General features: G+C 27.7%; 1 long non-coding RNA gene and 6 other non-coding genes across 8 annotated transcripts; 4 read left to right on the top strand and 3 right to left on the bottom strand.

Annotated features, from left to right (window-relative positions):
- The first annotated feature begins 7 nt into the window (after nucleotides 1-7).
- On the top strand, nucleotides 8-2,759 carry LOC109610399. Of its 2 annotated transcripts, XR_003122668.1 has the most exons (4): nucleotides 8-172; nucleotides 318-377; nucleotides 512-649; nucleotides 783-2,759. It is a non-coding gene; the product is annotated as an uncharacterized LOC109610399 (long non-coding RNA). The 2 variants fall into 2 exon arrangements; XR_003122667.1 differs by lacking the exon at nucleotides 8-172 and having other exon boundaries at nucleotides 279-377.
- Nucleotides 2,760-6,055: 3,296 nt separating this feature from the next.
- On the bottom strand, nucleotides 6,056-6,175 carry LOC112637702. Its single transcript, XR_003122674.1, has one exon. It is a non-coding gene; the product is annotated as a 5S ribosomal RNA (ribosomal RNA).
- Nucleotides 6,176-6,363: 188 nt separating this feature from the next.
- LOC112637696 lies at nucleotides 6,364-6,483 on the bottom strand. Its single transcript, XR_003122669.1, has one exon. It is a non-coding gene; the product is annotated as a 5S ribosomal RNA (ribosomal RNA).
- A 188-nt stretch (nucleotides 6,484-6,671) lies between these two features.
- LOC112637701 lies at nucleotides 6,672-6,791 on the bottom strand. Its single transcript, XR_003122673.1, has one exon. It is a non-coding gene; the product is annotated as a 5S ribosomal RNA (ribosomal RNA).
- Nucleotides 6,792-7,510: 719 nt separating this feature from the next.
- Nucleotides 7,511-7,630, top strand: LOC112637697. The gene has a single exon (XR_003122670.1). It is a non-coding gene; the product is annotated as a 5S ribosomal RNA (ribosomal RNA).
- Nucleotides 7,631-18,811: 11,181 nt separating this feature from the next.
- Nucleotides 18,812-18,931, top strand: LOC112637699. Its single transcript, XR_003122672.1, has one exon. It is a non-coding gene; the product is annotated as a 5S ribosomal RNA (ribosomal RNA).
- Nucleotides 18,932-19,119: 188 nt separating this feature from the next.
- LOC112637698 lies at nucleotides 19,120-19,239 on the top strand. The gene has a single exon (XR_003122671.1). It is a non-coding gene; the product is annotated as a 5S ribosomal RNA (ribosomal RNA).
- Nucleotides 19,240-20,185: the final 946 nt, after the last annotated feature.

Here is a 20,185-nt window from a genome sequence, read left to right as displayed (position 1 = left end):
TTTCTTTTTCTAGTTGGAGTTGCCCGAATAAATTATTGAGCTCTGGGATAAATTCTTTTTGATTACCGCAGGGCGCGTAAGCTGCGATTAGGAATATATATGTATTAGTTTTAAGTTTTATTTTTATAATGGTATTTTCTAAAAAATTTTCTAAAAAAGGGTTTTGTTTGAGGTGAGCATATGTGTACTCTCATTTGATCTATTTTTTTTTTTTATTATTATTGCTGTTCCTCCTCCTTGTTTATCTATTTTATCATTCCTTATTATATTGTAATTTTTAAAGTTTACTACGTGATTTTGTTTTAATTTTGTTTCAGAGAGTAGAGCTATGTCTGGATTTTGCATCTTTAGTATGTTTGTTATCGAAGATCTCTTTGGTTTGTTGATGAGTTTACATTAATTACTAGTAATTTAAGTTTGGATAGTTTTTTTTATTTTGTTTAAATCTAGTCATTATTTTGGTACATGGAGTCGATTATATTTAATACATAATCTGTTTTTTTTTTTTCAGCTTTCTCAACTAATTGTGTAAGATTGTTTATTTGTTCCTGTTGCTTTTGTAGAAGTGTCATTACTTGAGTTTTAAACATGTTTATGATATCATTGATACTAGACGCTAATGGTGCATTTAGAGATGTATTTTCTGCAGGTGAGGATGTTGTGTTATTATTCTTTACTACATCTGCAAAATTGATATTTTTTTTACATAATTGTTTAGATTTATTATCTTTCTTTCTTTTTTCTCTTGTATCTCTATTTTTTTTCTTGTGCCTTTTTTTCAGGTTAAGGAGTATTGGGCAACCACGATAGGATGCTGGATGGCCGTAACTTTGATAGTTTGCGCAATATAATTGAGTCTTATCCTGTATACTATTTGGAGATAACTTACATTCTGGGACATGCGAATCCTTCTAATTTACGCACCTATATTTGAGGTTGCAGTTGGATGCTACGTGCCCTAATCGTTGGCACCTTTTGCATTGTATAATGTTTTTGTTTTTTAATTTATCCCACGATATAACGTGATGACATAGTCTATTTATTTTGAGAAGATTGTGTATTTTACTTCCTGCCTCCAACTGAACCAAAAAGATAGGTAATTGGATATTCTCGCTTACGGATCTTTTTGTCTTAAAGAGTGTGACTTTATGAAAGCCTATGCCTTCGATCTTTAACGATTTTAATTCGTTCAGAATTTGTTGGGGGTCGTACGAGTGATGTAATCCCTTTAATAGAACTGAGATAACTTTGTCTTTTTTTGGTGTGAAAGTATAAAAACATGTATCTACCGATTCTAATAATTTTTTAGCTTTATGAAATCTGTTAGCGAGAACATCTGTAATATATGTTTATTATTATTTATACGTTTAATTGTAAAATTTGCCTGTTTTATTTGGTTAGATATAAGCCTTTCCTTTGTCCTATGTCCTTTGGGTTTTGATAGATAATGTTGAGCAGAGGTGGCTTTTCTTCTTTTTTTTTATCCTTTCCTTTTTCCGATTCTTGTTGTCTTCTCCGTATATTTTTATATTAGAGGGCCCTGGATGGACGTTTGTTCCTTCTTGTGATGTGTTGTTGTGGTAAGATTTATCCTTGATATTGGGGGCTTCAGTAATCGGATGAGTACGTCTATTCCGATTTTTTAAATCTTCTATGAAGCTATTGTTGTCGTTAGCATCAGTATCTGTTTCCATTAAGTCCGTAATTTCATTAAGAGGTGTGTATTTATTCATCGTTTGTTTCAGGCGTACATTATAGGCTGGCGTATTTTCGATTTAGAGATCGATTTGTGCTTGTACGTCCTCTTTTAAGGGTATATTATTAATCATTATAGTGCTTTTTATGGGCTGTATGTTTTCTTTGTTCGAGTCATTTGCATGTTGGCTTTCTTTCTTCATTTTAACTAAAGTAATATTTGGACGCAGATTTCTACTTTTTTGTTTCTTTATTAGTTGCTGACGTAGCTTTCTTAGCGAGGCACTGTTTGTATTTGTTGCATTATACTTTACTGTATCAAACTGATTGTTTATAATGGTCTTTTTTAGCGACGAAGTTATGTCGTTTTCGTCTATCGTTTTGGATTCCTTAGTGGTGTTAATTTTTTCACCACTTAACTTATTTGGTGACTTTTCTGTAATAGGAGACAACTTTATTTTGTTTTGTTATATTACTTTGTAACTTTTAGGTTTATTTTTATGATTTTAGCGCCTAATTGATTTCGCCAGCGATACTCTCTCCTCCTCCTTTCCCTCTCTTTGTCTCTAACATTCTGTATCTATGCAAACATAAAAATATGTAAATGTCTTGAAATTATCGCTATTATCACGGTATTCCCTTTGTTTGTAAATGGTCTTTTTTAGCGACGAGGTTATGTCGTTTTCGTCTATCGTTTTGGATTCCTTAGTGGTGTTAATTTTTTCACCACTTAACTTATTTGGTGACTTTTTTGTAATGGGAGACAACTTTATTTTGTTTTGTTATATTACTTTGTAACTTTTAGGTTTATTTTTATGATTTTAGCGACTAATTGATTTCGCCGATACTCTCTCCTCCCCCTTCCCCTCTCTTTCTCTCTAACATTCTGTATCTATGCAAACATAAAAATATGTAAACGTTTTGAAATTATCGCTATTATCACGGTATTCCCTTTGTTTGTAAATCGCTACTAACTATTACCATTGCATTTATATTCTTCACTGAAGTATGTCGTGCAAATAAATATAGATAAATTTCTTATATACACATAAAATCTTTACCTTCATTACATATTCAAGATACTTTATACAGGGTCCCAAAACTCATAATCAATTTTTCAGACAGATTCCTGATTTGGTAACGATTTTTTCTCAGTGAAAATGTCAATGAAGGCCATCATTTTTTGCATGTTCTCGATTTTTGTCATCATATATCTTTGCAATTAAGCCTTAAATTAAAATTCAACTACAGTAAACTCTATTTAAAATTAATCAAGGAATGTGGTTTTGTTAATATTTTATTTCTACAAAGCTTAGTTTACGAAAAACCCCTTATTTCCAATCATTTATAATTCGAAAATTATTAGTGCCTCGACATTTTCATTGAGGAAAAATCGTCTTCAGATGATCCCAGGAATCTGTCTTTGAAAGATTGATTATGAGTTTTGGGACACCCTGTATATGTATAGTGTAGGATTTATAATTTTTCTCACTTTAGAAAAACGTATTTCGATTTTTCTTAAGTATCACACGTGATCTTCCTATTATATTTTGAAATCGAGAAAAATCAAGAAAATAAATCCTCAGGGAAAATCAATCAAATATATATAGTTATATATAAAATATGTATATATTTTTGATAAAAATTCACATTAATTTACATAGCATGGATCATTTTCATTTTGACGTATATTGTAGAGGATATATATTTCTAAGTAATACACGCCTGGGATTTTGTAGCGCTCTCTTTTGATTCAGATATGCGATTTTGAAACATTGTAAAAATAATATTTTTAGAAAAGGGAATAATAATTTTTTAATTTTTTTTGAAATATATATTGAAAATCATGACTTTCTTTATTATTATAAAAAAGCGTGTTTATTGAAATTGACGTATTTATCACGTACCAGTATTGCGTTTAGATAACTTAATAATCTAGATATAAAGTAGATAAAAGATATGCGGATGTATCGCAGATAAGATAAAGATAATTTCGATTTTGGTATATCTTGATGAAGATGAATTATTCAAGTGTCTTATCTAGATATTTTTAAGATAATATTTAAAATAAAGGAGAAGAATATTTTACGACATATATCATTTGTAAAATATAAAATTATGTTATATTAAACTTTAATAATTAAAGTATAAAATATTTTAAAATAAAAATAAAAATTTTGGCTCAAATAGTAATAATTAAAGAATTAAAAATTGTCATGAGTCAAGGCGCGGTAATTGGAATGCAAGAAAGAAAAAAAATACTTCCTTTTTTCTTATATTTATTAGTATATTTAAAAATATACTAATACTCGCTTTCGTTAGAATATATGCATTAAACGTTTCGAATCATTTTTCGGTCCATTTCAACGTGACATTAATATTCTTCCCCTTTAACTGTGCTATGTACTGATTACGCAAATGTTATTATATCCGGTCTGTAAATATGATTGAATATACGATATTGATAAAAATTGTATTCAGTACACACTAATTATATTTTATTTTAGATGTTTTATAAAAAATATTTACTTTTCTAAGATACGGATAACGATATCACATACTTTAATTAATAATATAAATACAAGAAAAAATAAATAATAATCGCATTTAGATGAAAATCTAGATAATTTAAACCAGATATCGGAAAACACTGCGTATTTATAAACGATATTGAAGTAAAGAATATGTTTATTTTTATATGTAGTAATAACTATGTAGAAGTTCGCAACAGCAACTGCAGTTCTACGCCTATTTAGAAATTCTTAACAAAACTAAACTGTAATCTAGAAATAATTCTAAAGCTGACAGTAACATGATAACAAGCATGTAAACAAAAAAGAATTCTTGGCGAAACTGAATAATAATCGAGAAACGTATTGATAATGATAAAATAACGAACAAATATAAACAAAAAAATAGAAATACAAGTAGGATATAAAAAATGATATAAGTACTCAAATGATGATATTTCAAAATTACATATTTTAGGAACTGAAAGAGCGCTACAAAATTCAAAGAGTGTATTTACTTGGGAATATGTACACCTTACAATATATATATATATACTCGTATATATATATATATATATATATATATATATATATATATACATATTCAATTTTTTTAATGGAACTGCCTACTTTTTATTGCATATTCTTGCAGCTCATCTCGAGGGCTTTCCAAAACACTATAATTAAGTTAGTTTTCATTAAGTACTTTCCGAGTTATGAGGCTTGAAATAATTTTTCAATTTTACATAAATCATAAAATATCTAGTAAAATATTCATTTTTCGATTATCTTACCTTAATATCCTTTTATGCACAAAATAATGAGAGGAATCATTTAATGTAAAGAAAAAACATAGTTGTTTCTAAGAAAAAATATGTAATTTGCAATTAACAAGTACATGTTTTTTCTTAAAAACAACTATGTGTTTTCTTTACACCAATTGATTGTTCTCGTTATTTTGTGCATAAAAGTATTAAGGTAAGATAATCGAAAAATGTATATTTTACTAGATATTTCATGGTTTATGGAAAATTGAGAAATTATTTCAAGCCTCATAACTCGGAAAGTACTTCATATATATACTTAACATATATCTTCTTTTACAAAACCATAAAAATTATTTATCTGAAAATATATCTTTTAATTTGCTTCGAATTGATGAATTTCGTTGATGAATTATCTACTAAAAAAAAACATTAAATATTATTTATTTGTGTATTATTTATGTATTTTGACGCGATAATTTCGTACAAGTTATTTTTAGAATTCATTAATGTAATACTTTCCGACTAGAGTGTGGATGGAAAACCGTCGTTTTCGTCATACGACGAATTCAATTCCGCAATAAAAATGTACATAATACATCATTCAATTTTTGTAATTGCTCTATAGCGCGCATTTTATCGTTGATCATAAATAGACTTAATTAAATTTGTCGATAAATTGTCAAAATTTGCAGAAAAAATGTAAATAAAAATTTATCTGCAATAATAATTTATATTTGACGCAGTTTTAGAATTGTAAAATAAAATAAAATTATTTAACAGCTCTTTTGCCGATTGATTTCTTGTCACATCAATCGCAATCGAATGTAATATGTTTGCTATATATTAACTCGCTAATATTATAACTCGATGCATTCCTTATATAATAAACAAGTACCATTTCGAGTTCACGAACAATGTTGCTTAAGAGTGATACAATTATTTATTATTATTTTTCACGAAATGTACATACAATCTATTGACTCAACAATCATCACATTATAAGAAAATGATTTAGCATAGTGGTTGAAGTAAAAAAATGATATCAATATTAATAATATTTAAATTAGTAAAAAAAAAAGATTGTGCCAACAGTACATGGTGTTCCCAAGCGGTCACCCATCTAAGTACTGACCATGCCCAACGTTGCTTAACTTCAGTGATCGGACGAGAACTGGTGTTTTACAACGTGGTATGACCGTTGACAATAATAAGTCTTTCGGATACTGAAGATACAATTTTAAAATTTTTAAAACGTATTTTATAAATCTTTAAACATATTGAATACAGTTATTTATAAATTTTTAAATGATATGAATGCAGTTATTTATTATCATTAGAATAAAAAAATTATAGCAATATTGATAATATTTAAATTAGTAAAAAAAAGATGGGGCCAACAGTACATGGTGTTCCCAAGCGGTCACCCATCTAAGTACTGACCATGCCCAACGTTGCTTAACTTCAGTGATCGGACGAGAACTGGTGTTTTACAACGTGGTATGACCGTTGACAATAATAAGTCTTTCGGATACTGAAGATACAATTTTAAAATTTTTAAAACGTATTTTATAAATCTTTAAACATATTGAATACAGTTATTTATAAATTTTTAAATGATATGAATGCAGTTATTTATTATCATTGGAATAAAAAAATTATATCAATATTGATAATATTTAAATTAGTAAAAAAAAGATGGTGCCAACAGTACATGGTGTTCCCAAGCGGTCACCCATCTAAGTACTGACCATGCCCAACGTTGCTTAACTTCAGTGATCGGACGAGAACTGGTGTTTTACAACGTGGTATGACCGTTGACAATAATAAATCTCGCGGTTGTTAGGGATAATTTTTGAATTTTTAGGACGTATTTTATAAATTTTTAAACATATTGAATGCAATTATTTATAAATTTTCAAACACTACGATTGCAGTTGTTTATTATTATCATTTTTTCCGAAATGTATATATAATATTAGGGAACAAAAAAAAATTTTTCTCATGTTGCCAAAGGTTTAAGATCGGTTTATATATATTTGAGGGTCCTGATTTCGTATTATATATTCATTTTGGCGGAATTGACTCTGATTTTTAAAATAATCGAAATCGCTCAAATTTGATCTGTTCTTAAATTGTAATTACCTCCCGAATGATTCAAACCTGCTTTACTTAACAAAACGACATGCATTCAATTCGTTATCAACCCTTCTCTAAAAAATAACAAGAATTTGTTTTATTAGTATTAGTTTAATTAGTGGCCTCATTTGAGCCTAGATATACGAACATTTTTCAACGCGAAAATGAGTATTTTGCGAAAACAGCGTGTAAATAATCCTGACGTTTTCTGTTATATTTGTGGCAAATACACTGTTGTGGATAAAAATTATATAGTTATGTTTTTATTCCAATGATAATAAATAACTGCAATTATATCATTTAAAAATTTATAAATAACTGTGTTCAATATGTTTAAAGATTTATAAAATACGTCCTAAAAATTCAAAAATTATATCCTTAACAACCGCGAGATTCATTATTGTCAACGGTCATACCACGTTGTAAAACACCAGTTCTCGTCTGATCACTGAAGTTAAGCAACGTTGGGCATGGTCAGTACTTAGATGGGTGACCGCTTGGGAACACCATGTACTGTTGGCACCATCTTTTTTTTGTTAATTAATTTAAATATTATCAATATTGATATAATTTTTTCTATCTTTTCTTTTTGTTAATTTAAATATCAAAGAGAAGACTGAGAGATGTCATGGCCCGCTTTTAGGTGTTCCCTAGAAGCGATACTCCCTCTGTGGATATTAAAAACGTAGACATGAACTGCAAAACAAATGTCCACGAATGTTCTCAGTGGGTAACATATATGTCCCTCTGATAATATAAATAATATAAATAAAAATATAAGTAATTTAATTAATAATAATTTATTATATAAAAATTTTAGTATGTTCTCTCTTTTCATGCTATTATTTATTATGATTTTTATTTATTTATTTATTTATGTTTCTTCTTTTTCTTTTTCTCAACAGCATTTATTTATTTATTTATTTATTTATTTATTTAGTTCGTTCTAAGTCAGTCTTTTAAAATGCAAAACTAAATATTATAAATATTCTAAATAAATTGATAAAGAATACGGCTCTATGTATTTAACAACATGATAATTAATAAACGAGCAATAAGAGCCTAAAAACGCATAATGCGTAAATTTTACAAACATAAATTATTCGCGAAAAAATTTTTTAAGACGTGCACAAGGCATTTATACATATATTTTACTAGTGTATATGCCAAGTTATAGATTCTCTTGGTTTGAAACTTCTACAACAACCTCTTTACCCCGTTGAAGAGATATAGACAGGAAAAATATCGGGGCGAAGTCGCTGAATCGGGAAAAAAATTTTTTCGCGAACAATTTATGTTTGTAAAATTTACACATTACCATCCGCGTTTTTAGGCTCTTATTGCTCGTTTATTAATTATTATGTGATTATAAATATTATAAAATTTGACTTCAGAAAAGCGCGATAAAACAATCGATTAAATTCAAATCATTAGCATAACAAAAGATTTCGTGATACATCAATCGTTTATAATTAATTAATTTAAAATAAAATATACTTCTATAATTTAAAATTCCACGTGTAAAATATTTCGGCAGAGAATTATCAATAATATCATGTTTGATCTTGATGATGTATAGCAAGCGAGCTATACACGGCTTTGTCATCATTCGCACGGTAACACTCGAATAATAAAATAGTAGTGTGCGAAACGCTTCGTATATTATCAAATTCTTTTTCCAGTCCGATTGTAATATTGCAACATAATTATTATAATTAACAAATATTTTTTGATTAAATTTTTCTAAAAAGCAAGTATAAATTAATTATTAATTAAACAATAGTTATATCACGATTTTTCATTACTTTAATTTTTGATCTTACGAGATTTGTATTTTATGCATACTATATATACATACATCGACAGTACTAGTATTACTCGCTCTGCTTATTACTGCTATATTATTAATTTTAATCTCATATAAATGTTGCTCTTACGATATAATAAAGTGTGAATTTCATATGATTATTCCGCGATCGAGAATAGCAAAATGTCCCACGTATTAGACTTTGGTAAATTATCGTATTCTACTCATTGTAATTAATCGTATTTATGCGGATGAGTGTGTCACCAAGAAACAGTGAAGAATATACAGGGGAGAAAAAAATCTGGAAAAACATTGGACAATGTACGAAACATACACACACATATGCGATAAGTAATTTTATTATTTATCATATATATTATTTATCATATATATTATTTTCACACATAATAAACATTATTTGTTCTTTTTTCATTGTCTGGATAGTGATTCATTCTAAATTATCATGCAATATATCATATATATATATATATATATATATATATATATATATATATAATATATATATATATAATATTATATATATATATATATATATAACATACATTCCACACTTTAATTTCAAATATTTAAAATTATAAAATAAAATAAAATATTTTTACGAGATACATGAAAACTATGGATATATTGATATTTAATAGATATATTATAATATATTAATATTTAATTATAATAATATTAATATTTAATAAATACATTATAAAATATTTTTTATAATATATTTATTTAGATATTTTATATATAAGAATTAGATTTTTTATTCATTAGATTCTTTACACTTTTCAAAAGTTATACTCAAGAACAATTTTTTCGATAATTGATGATATTAAATATCTGTTCAACGGACAAATAAAAATATAAATAGGGCGTAATTATTAGTTTCTCAAAATCATGTATTTTGGACACTTTGCTTTATAAAGGGATCTGTAAAAGTACTATTTGTTTGCGTGCTTAATTTGTACTTAGCGTTTACATTTATAACAAATAATCAGAGAAAGTTCTCGAAATTGTAATTAATATTACTGCGAGTTATTTTCTTCTTTCTCTCTTTCTCTTTCTTAAAAAAAGAAAATTATTTAGATGTCTTATTTATATAATAATCATAACATATATGTAGATATTATACAAAAAAAATATTAACTTGACTAAATATGCTTATTTCGTTATTGTTTTCAGTCTGACAGTCAAATCGCAAAGTCGAGATTAATATAAAGATTCGTGATACATCATTCGTATAGTAAATTAATCAATAATTTAAAATACTTTTCTAAATTAATTTAATATTTCACACGTATATGTATGTTATATATAAAATATTTTTGCAACAAATTAATAATAATACCGCGTCCAATCTTTGCAACATATAACGCATTGATATTTAAAAGTGTTATAGTTCTTATCATTCGCACAATGATACTTGAGCAGAAAATTAATGCGAGAAGCTCCGTCAACTTCCTTTTCTAAACGCGATTGATTTGATAAGTATATTGAAAAATAATTTGATATGTTAATACTTAATTCAGGTTAATACTTAATTTCATATATGTTAAATAATACGTAAAATTACGTCGCGACGACATATCTCGAAATGCATATTTAGCGATGTGTACAATTTAATCAAAAATCAAAATGATAGAAATCTAAGATAATAAATAATCATTTCGTTACAATTTTTACGGACAATAATTATTATTTTTATTTTATTATTTTATTATTAATTTTAATGCTTAGAGTCACAAATATATTTCATCCGTGTTCTATTTGACAATATAAATATAATTTGGATTATGAGAGAACACGAAGTAAAACAATCGAATTAGATGCAAATAATTAGCATAACGAAAGGCTCCGTGATAAATTGTTTAATAAATAATTAATTTTACTCAATAAATTAAAATACTTGTATAATTTAATATTCCGCGTTAATGTATATTGTATAATATATAAAATATTTCGGGAACGAATTATCGATAACACGGTGTTCGACTTTGGCAATATAAAATATAAAATATAAACAGTAGCGCGTTATATTACGGTTTTATCATCATTCGCACGGTGACTCTCAAGTAATAAAGTAGTGAAGAGAAACGCTTCGTATATTGTAATTTTTGTACTAAACACTATTACGATTAGTATCGAAACATAATTTGCTATAAATATTAATAATTAAAAATTAATTAACTTTTGATAAACGATATAAAACTGTATCGCAACGATAAATCTTTATCGAATCGCAATCATTAATTACTGCGAATAAAAATTGAGAAAGGGAACATAAAAGGGGATAAAGAAATTAATTTTATTATGATCTTTCGATTATTAATACTTACTATAATAATTTCTCTAACGATACTTATTAAAATTAAATAAATTTCGACCAATGCTTTAAATTTTTTTAATCGACAATCACTCATAGAATATTTCAACAATGTTTTATGACTTACAATCATTTGCACAGTAACCTTGAACAATAAAGTAGTGACGTTTCATATATTATCAAATTCTCTCTCTACATAGTCAACCTTGGCGATGTAAACAGTACCGCGATAATGTTTCTGACCTACGATCATTCCCTCAGTGGCCTTCGAGCAGTGAGGTAGTGAGACGTTCCATATATTATCAAATTCTTTCTCTAACAATTATTTTGAACATTGCTTTATATAATAGATTTTCTCTTATCTTTTATATTTTTATTCATCGTTTATATTTGCGAATTAAAATTTATATAGTATATTACAAAATTAATTATATATTATATTATATATAAAATTATATATAATATAATATAACCCTCCCATGGGGTACACCTTGTCGCGGTGGGAGGGCTTAGTACCTGGACGGTGTCTTGAGGTTTATCTTAAATTTTCCAATTTATGATAAATTTTAAGGTGCCCGAATAGGAAGCTAAATATCCTACCTCGTGTCGCCGGTGCTGTCAACGTGCCGCGGACGATAAGCGCTTCGTTATCGCGTTTTCGCGTTGTAGTATTTTCGCGTCATCACGTTTTGACTCAAAGTGGATTTTCGTAAGTGAAATGGGATTTTCGTTCGTACCGAAACCGGGAGTGCCGTTAGAAGTATATACATATTAAGTATATATATCGTGCGATCAAATATAACAATTTTAATCGCATCAAAATAGTGCGGGAGTGCCGTTCAATATCGCGCGTAAAATAACGAAAATAGCGATATAAAAATATTGCTCGTGAGTGCGGGAGTGTCGTTAAAAGTATCGCGCGTCAATAAGAGGAAGAGGAGGCCTGGGAGAGGCATCTTGCATCGGCGGAGCAACCTGATGGTGAATATCTATCATTTTTATATTAATTGTTACAAATCGTTAACTTGTTATAAACAAACAATAATTCGATCTTATTATTTAAATGAATTAAAAAAAAAGATAAAAGACATATAATGTTTTCTATTTAAAAAACAGCTTCAAAAATTTATAAAATTTTTCCATGCGTGTTTATCTGCTTGTTATTTTACATATTGAATATAAAATTCCGTGCGATAAAAATTTTTTAAAATATTAATTGCATTTTGTGAGCATTATTATAAATGAATTTTATATTTGTATGTTACAGACAACTAGCTTCGATAACAACTCCACTGTTGCGCATCAGTGCCGGTGAGTGAAAAAAACTTTTATTTAATTTTAAGATAACGGATTCGTAGAGATTGCAGATATAGATGTAGATGTAGATTGTAGATAAATCCATTGCCTTAAAATGGATGAGCTAGGATGGATAAAATTAAATAAATTAAATTAAATAATTAAATTAAATTAATTAAATATTATTAAATTAAATTAATAAATGCTTATTTTATTAAATTAAATTAATGCTTATATTATTAAATTAATTTAATAGGTGCTTTGCATCTATTGCGAAAATATATTGAAATATTAATTAAAAAAGAAGAGATCAAGAAAAGATTTTTTTGTAAAGATTTTTTGTCTAATTTATTAAATAAAGAACACGCATTAACAATTATCATTTTTATCAATTTTTGATGCTAATTTATTCTTATAATACGCACTTATTTTTTAATTGCTCATAGCTCATCCATGTAAAATTTGTTTGTAGATATTGTTTTTAAACTTTACTTTAACTTAATATAAAGCCAAATGATTAATTAATTAAATAATTTGTAATATGATAAATATACACACATTAATTATATACTTTATTATAAAATATAATTTATAGAAATTTGTAGTAATTTGGCTTTATTTCAGTTAAAATAAAGTTATATTCAGTATTTAACGAGCAATCGTGAAATCAAACGATCGTTACTAAATGAGCGTAAATATTTCACGCTTTTTTACCGGTAATTATCCGGCAAAAGAAGGAGTAATTATCTCCTTCTTCGATCTCTGATTAGAGATCGAAAAAGAAAGTGGCCAAGATCAACGAAAAGTAGGTTCAACTGGTCTGAAGATTACGATTAGGGTACGCGGTTAGGACACGCGACTAAAATATATATACATGATTAGGTGAAGTGATGATTAAAGATAGGTTCCTCAAATCTCGAATAATTTTAGTTAATCAGGAAGTAGGGTTGTTAAGGCTATTAAGTAATATCATTAGAATTTTTTTATTGATATTAGGGTTGATAGGACTCTTAAGATCATTCGAATTCTGTAATAGCAGGATTGGTAGAGCTATTAAAATTATCTTAAAAGAATCTTTTAATAGTAGGATTGTTAGGGATATTAAGTAAGATTCATTCTTTCTTTTAATATTCCAATAATCCTAATTAAGATTATTTTAATTAAGTTGAATTTATTTTTAAAAACGTTATAAAAATAAATATAACATGTTTTAAAAGTGAAATTTAAATTATCTGCAGATATATTAAAGAAATTGCATAATTATTAAACGTTCAAGAAATCTTAACATGTTATACTTTATTTTAAAATTGAAAAATATGTGTGTATTAAATAAAATATAATATTAAATCCAAATGTTAATGCTCAATATCAAATTATTATATTGATGTTATTAAATTTTTGAATAAATGTAATATTATTATTTGATATTGATAGCATCATAAATTTGTAAATTGTAAATTTTAAATTATAAATAGTTATAATTATATTTTAATTATAATCTAACATTGATATTTTAATTGTAAAATACAATTATGACTATAATTATATTATATAAAATTGTATTTACGATTGTAAATTCTTATATAAATTACACGAAAAATTATCGAAGGTATACATATAATGATTACATAATAGTAATTAACATAATAATATTTGGTTAAATTAAAGTATTTGTAAAGTAAAGTATTTGTTTCTGTAGTATATATTTTTGGAATATTCATAAAAGAGATAATTAATCGGAAGAATACAATAAAAAGGCAAAAAACCACTGCGCAAAGTTGGACGTAGCATAAAATAATTCAAAATAATACTCTATAAATAAAGAGTCATGATTACATAGTTAAGTACATATAACAATCAAAAAGGTTAGGAAGTTAGTAACAAATGAGTCAAAACAAGCAATAGAGATTGTTGTTGTAATGCAAATAGAAGGTCAAAAATAAATAAAAAACGAATATTTACAAAATAAGAAATTCAAAAATAACGAATATATTAATATGACAGAAATTAATTAGAAGAGAATTGCAAATAATTATGAAATTGAAAAAAACCCTGACATTGTATGATAAAAATTAACAAAAATATGTGCAAAGGAAAATTGATTTAAACGGAAAGTCATAAAAAGATAATCATATGTTTCAAGAAAGCTGACATACGTACGTTTCGATCATAATTTTGATCATTATCAATGTCTAAGCAGAATACTAAATAAAAGTTGATTTCGCTTATTGTTAATAAAACAGAAGCAACGCAAAGAAATACATTAGTAAGGCTAAAAAACGCCGAGTCTTGCAAAATTCAAAAAGATAATTGTTTGTATTTTTATGTCAAAGAGTTATTAATAAATTCGGAAAATTTTTATATAAAATGTAAAAATTCAATGCTAAATTAATGATTAAATATAAGCATTATAAAATTTGATAGACGCCTTCATTACAGAATCGTGAATCAATTATTATTTTAATGATATGCTTTCCGTTAGCTTTATTTATTTATGAATTCGATATCGCACGGAACTGAATATTCTTAAAATAAATTATTAAATTATGATTGCGAAAATACCGTGTTCTTTCCGCGTTCTCTTCGCGTCCTTATACAACATTATCATTTTAACAGAAGAATTTTATCGCTGTTCCTCTCGTCAGATAATATTCCTAAATATTGCTAATTAAATATAAAGAAATGTCGAATAAGAGAGTGAAGATTCGATGTAAGTCAATGATTAAATATTAGCTTCACAAAATTTGACGATTATCTTCGATATTATAAAATCGCGAGTTAATTATTATGAATTTGATAATTTGTTTTTTCAGTTATATTTGTATTTACGAATTTTTTTTTTGTATCGGAAGATATTCATAGATAAATTAATAAATTACCGTTGCGAAAACACCGTATTCTTTTCACGTTCTTTTCCGCGTTTCTAGACGAGATTGTCATTTTAATGAAAGAGTTATCATTGTTTCTTCCGTCAAATAAGCGTTAATGAAAGTTGCGTGGCTCGTACCACGAGGAGTCGGAACGATTTTCATCATGGAGAATTATTTCTCATTGGTTTTTATGAGATCTATTCGCGACATCTAGTTCGGTGTCCTGTTGAAAATTGGGAATTTTTATTGTAAGATTAAAGGAACTAATCCCAGGTTTTCCTGGCAATTTCAGAAAGCAATGATTTTGGTAGTAATTCAACGACAATATGCTTCTTTAACGTTGAATTAATTTAAATAATATATGTATATCACATACCTAAACGTAAGAACCAAAAAATTAGCACATATCTCTCTAATATAAACAGCAATAATATATTGTAGATATATATTGTTGCATTCTCGTCATCACCCCATATTACGCTATGTTATCTAACGGGCCGATCCATGATATCGATCGGCCGCAGAAGAACGTGGTCGCAGTGGAGATTGGAAAAATAATAGTAGATTAGATTGAGATTTGAATTTGAACTGACCGTGCACGTTTATGAATTTATTGTGTATTCTTGTATATCGTTATTGTGTTGTGTATAAAGTTATTCCTGTTCTTAAGAAAGTGTCCATTCATTGCGTGTGCGCGAGTATAAGTGAATTGTGAGCGCGAAGGAGAGATTGCGACACGAGAACAATATCTTCAATATAGTTTGGCATTAAATAAGAGGATAAATGATAAATATCTGTTAAAGAATAAAAAACATATTAGTGATGTGAGATGATAGCGATAGTCAACATTATGGTAAACAATAATTATAGTGTATATACGAGTATGTATTTATTATTATATAGAGCATATAAAAGTTCAAGTAAATGTAAATAAGTAGATATATCTAATTATTCTCCTTCTCTCTCTTTCTCTCTCTCTCTTTTTCTTCCTCTTTTGTTTTCATTGATAAAATAAAAATTATATATATAAACGAATTTTAATAGACCTGATTTTTACTGGTAATTCTAGCAGAATATAGATATTTAATGTGCATAGACTATATTACTCGATATTAATAATATCATTGTTAATAATACGCTACACAGAAAATACTTATTTCAATAAATTAATGTACATGACAGCGAGAGATCTGCGTAGCCGATTAGTCTTGTTAAAAAGATTTATTTATGTTAATATATTTGCTTTTGTTTATGGAGCATTAAAGTTTACACATGTTTATTGATCTTCAAACAATTTAAAAAGAAAAAACGTTGTAAAACAAGTTCTCATCCGATCACACTGAAGTTAAGCAACGTTGGGCATGGTCAGTACTTAGATGGGTGACCGCTTGGGAACACCATGTACTGTTGGCACCATCTTTTTTTTATTAATTTAAATATTATCAATATTGCTATAATTTTTTTATTCCAATGATAATAAATAACTGCATTCATATCATTTAAAAATTTATAAATAACTGTATTCAATATGTTTAAAGATTTATAAAATACGTTTTAAAAATTTTAAAATTGTCATAGCGGACATTGTACTGCAGGATTTAGAATATAAGGCATTGTCTAGTTTGCCGTTCACAATCCCGATGTATATCAGATATGTAGACGATATAGCATTAATGGTTCCATGCGATGGCCTTGAATCAGTGTTAGATGATTTCAACTCTTTCCATCCCAGATTACAGTTTATAGGTTATTACAGTTTATATATTCGATATAAATAGGTGACAATAACAGATTGAATTTTCTAGACGTAACTATCATCGTGCAGGATGGCCATTTTATTTTTGACTGGTATCATAAACCTACATTTTCTGGACGTTACTTAAATTACTTCTCACGCCATCCAACATGTCAAAAACATGTCGACATGTCAAAAAAAGGGCACGATAATTGGACTTACAGACAGGGTTTTTCTTTTGTCGGATCCTACTTTTCATCAAAAAAATTTTACCCTTATCATAGAAATTCTCATTGACAATGGTTATCCGCTTAATTTTATATTTGACACAATTAATTCCCGTCTAAAATATTTACTCAACCGGAATAATTTATTAGATTCTAAAATAAACAAGACTGCAGACCCTCGACCTTTTTTTCTTGCTATCTTATATAAAATCAGTATCCGAAAAATTTAATTCGCTTACGAAGAAAGCCGGTTTTCGACCCGCTTATACTGGCTGGGATAATTTAAAACCATATATCAGAGCTTTAAAGGATCCTCTCCCCAAATTTTCTAAGAATAATGTTGTCTACCGCATTAATTGCAAGGATTGTGAGGTATGTCGGCCAAACTAAAAGATTGATAAAAACTAGAATTGCAGAGCATCGCAACCAGATAAATAGTTGCACTCAAAAAAATTCTGTTATCACCGAACATAGACTCCACCATAAACATGATTTTGATTGCGAGGGCGTTCAGATTCTTGACAATGAGCCATGCTATTTTAGGAGATTAACATCTGAAATGTTATTCATAAAGAGACAGACTGCGGGTCTTAATTTACAAGAAGACACCGAATTATTACATGATTCCTATTTATCGATCATTGAAACTTTCAAAAAATTTTAATCATAAATCAACGTACTTTCTTTGTTTCAAAGATTTTTATTATACTTAACGTCATGATTTTGTTTTGATTTTGGACGCTTTGTTTGTCTCTGAACTTTGACACTAATAGTCTATTTAATATCTTTCTTCGAGACGGATGTATTATCCTGTACTGTGGCTTTATTGCGTCGTTTTATTCGGTCGATTTCATGTGGTGAGTGTTTGACAAAGAATTTTTAATTTTTGAGTTATAGTTAGACTACTAATAGATTTACGGATCTAATCTGAATTTAGAACAATCACGGCTTCTTTGCTTGTTTCTTTCTGCATGTCTTTGCCAAGACATTGTACGGAGAATAAGAGAGGAGGAGAGACGTTCTGGAAACATCCACCACGTGATCGACATCTAGTACTGCTACGAAATTGCACAGTTAATTACACAGCCGAATATACGGTCCACTCGAATACCATTCATGCGATAAGCGTAATCCTTGTAATTTTTAAGTTTTAATTTTCCTAAAATTTATTTAATTGTACTGAAGAGAGTCCAGTTGAGGACAGAAACGTACGTTTACATCTCATCATATAATGCGCATATTCATTAATAGTTACTTATACATTTCATCACATAATGCGCACAGTCATTAATAGTTACTTAATTTAAATGTATTGCAACGTTATTAAATCTATTCTTATTTATTGACTTTAACATTATTGCATAATATTAGCTCCTCAAGCCCGATTACTGTTTAATTTTAAAATTGTATCTTTAATATCCGAAAGACTTATTGTCAACGGTCATACCACGTTGTAAAACACCAGTTCTCGTCCGATCACTGAAGTTAAGCAACGTTGGGCATGGTCAGTACTTAGATGGGTGACCGCTTGGGAACACCATGTACTGTTGACACCATCTTTTTTTTTATTAATTTAAATATTATCAATATTGCCATAATATTTTTATTCCAATGATAATAAATAACTGCATTCATATCATTTAAAAATTTGTAATAACTGTATTCAATATGTTTAAAAATTTATAAAATATGTTTTAAAAATTTTAAAATTGTATCTTCAGTAACCGAAAGACTTATTATTGTCAACGGTCATACCACGTTGTAAAACACCAGTTCTCGTCCGATCACTGAAGTTAAGCAACGTTGGGCATGGTCAGTACTTAGATGGGTGACCGCTTGGGAACACCATGTACTGTTGACACCATCTTTTTTTTTATTAATTTAAATATTATCAATATTGCCATAATATTTTTATTCCAATGATAATAAATAACTGCATTCATATCATTTAAAAATTTGTAATAACTGTATTCAATATGTTTAAAAATTTATAAAATACGTTTTAAAAATTTTAAAATTGTATCTTCAGTAACCGAAAGGCTTATTATTGTCAACGGTGATACTACGTTGTAAAACACCAGTTCTCGTCAATCTGGAGTATGATAAGTGGAAGATCTTTTTGTAACTGCCATAGGTAAACTCACTTTCTCAAATGACTTCGTTATAACAAATAAATTATAACAGGGCACAGTAAACTCTCGCATTCTTTTCAATATATATACATGTTACGTGTTGAAATTCTGCAATATAAATTCGGTTTGCCCCATAAAATCCATCGCCTTCGCGGACGACTTAATAATTTATTGCGAGGATTCATAGCCCTCACAAATACAATGCAAGCTTCAGGATGGATTCGAAATAATCAATGCATATTACAAATCATGGAAGCTAAAAATAAATATAAACAAAAGTGAAACCATTTTATTCAGACAGAACCTAGAGTATGCGAACAAAAACTTATAAAAGAATTATAAAACATTCTCCATAAAAGAGAGAAATGAGGTCATACCACACAGGAGTTGTAAGATATTTAGGAGTTTATTTAGACGAAAATCTAAAGTTCAATCAACATATAGAAACGCAATTATCAAAAGCAAAAAGATCCTTCTTTCAACAAAAAGGACTCTTTTACTCAAAAATATTGGATACAAAAATGAAAATAATATGTTACTTACTTTTAATTAGATCTATTATTACATATGGATGCCCTGTGTGGTATAACGTCAGTGCCTCACAATTGGAAAAAATCAGACAATTGGAATGTAAATGCTTAAGAGTTTGCCTGAGAATGTTCGCAAATGACCCAG

The sequence above is a fragment of the Camponotus floridanus genome, unplaced genomic scaffold, assembly GCF_003227725.1.
Source record: "Camponotus floridanus strain SB8 unplaced genomic scaffold, Cflo_v7.5 scaffold194, whole genome shotgun sequence".
Lineage (NCBI taxonomy): Eukaryota > Metazoa > Arthropoda > Insecta > Hymenoptera > Formicidae > Camponotus > Camponotus floridanus.
The sequence above is the reverse complement of the archived record's forward strand: the minus strand, read 5'-3'. Positions and strand labels throughout refer to the sequence as shown.